The 1,080-nt window shown below is 43.1% G+C and overlaps 1 long non-coding RNA gene across 1 annotated transcript; it reads right to left on the reverse strand.

The window, feature by feature from the left end:
- Nucleotides 1-263: 263 nt before the first annotated feature.
- LOC132870411 (uncharacterized) lies at nt 264-846 on the reverse strand. The gene is made up of 3 exons (XR_009651108.1): nt 724-846; nt 553-614; nt 264-401 (listed from the first exon to the last, which is right to left on the reverse strand). It is a non-coding gene; the product is annotated as an uncharacterized LOC132870411 (long non-coding RNA).
- Between the last annotated feature and the right edge of the window lie 234 nt (nt 847-1,080).

The following is a 1,080-nucleotide window of genomic DNA, read 5'->3' on the forward strand; positions in this document are numbered from 1 at the left end:
AAACAGCGAAAACGTCCTTCTTGAAAAGGAATGAGCGGAGAGCCTCTTCCTGCTCATGTTTCAACGAAAACTCCAAGTCTAATTCTTCTAAAACTGATTCCAAAGCGGAGTCAAACGTGCGCTGTTCACTAGCCGTAGCCATCTTTCCTACTGCGCTTTCTCCAGCGTCGCGCAGCTTTGTCGTCACTCCTGCAAAAGCCCGTCCAAAGAATCCAAACAAAAACCTTGCGTTGTGATTGGCGGCCACGATTTGATGCCCGGAGTGTTTTTGTTTACATGGTGCGAGGCTAGACCCATTCGCTAGGCAAAAATATTTTTGGCCGCTAGGCGGGTGGGTCTAGTTTACTAGGCTAGGTCTTCAGTATTTTGGTTTATTTCCAACAGTTTTTGGTTGTGGACAACTGGGGGCAGTAGTGGGCACAGGTAAAAGGGAAATACATAATTAAGTTCTGTTTGTTTGCTTATGTGGAATAAAAATAAATAATCTAATTTTTCATTGTATCTAAGAATACCTGAATGTAACAATGTAAGGTGTAGTGTCAAACAGCTTACCTGATTGCTTAGAGTGTGGTGTGTGCTTTGCTTGTGCTTGCCTGTGCCTCTGCTGCTCTTGGCTAAACAAGTACATAGGAGGACATGTAACTGATATAACTTGGCACATACAGTGCATACAGGAGTATGTTACTACACTACACTATTTCATTTAATTCACCAAAACCTTACCTAATCTTCCATTTATATTTGGTGTTTTTCTTTGCTGCTGCTATGAGTCCTGGCTGATTTTCAATGAATGTCTTGAACTCAGTACAGGACAACTGAAAGTTTAGCCTGACTTGAAGCTCAGCCTTCACCATTGCAACAGAGAGTCTGTTTCTTTTATCAGTCCAATCCGGTTCCAGGCGAGCACCAACTCTCTGCTGGGCCAGAGGAAAGAACCGCTTACGTCAGCGGGGGGGCGGAGTTGTTAAGACCAACAACAATAACAAGACCATGAAAGATCGCCATTTTTAAGCGCCGAGAAGCAGCAGCTGTACAAACGCGAAGTCATCCATTATTATTATTATTATTGTTGTTACTGCT

Source organism: Neoarius graeffei, chromosome 22 (assembly GCF_027579695.1).
Source record: "Neoarius graeffei isolate fNeoGra1 chromosome 22, fNeoGra1.pri, whole genome shotgun sequence".
Taxonomy (NCBI): Eukaryota; Metazoa; Chordata; class Actinopteri; order Siluriformes; family Ariidae; genus Neoarius; species Neoarius graeffei.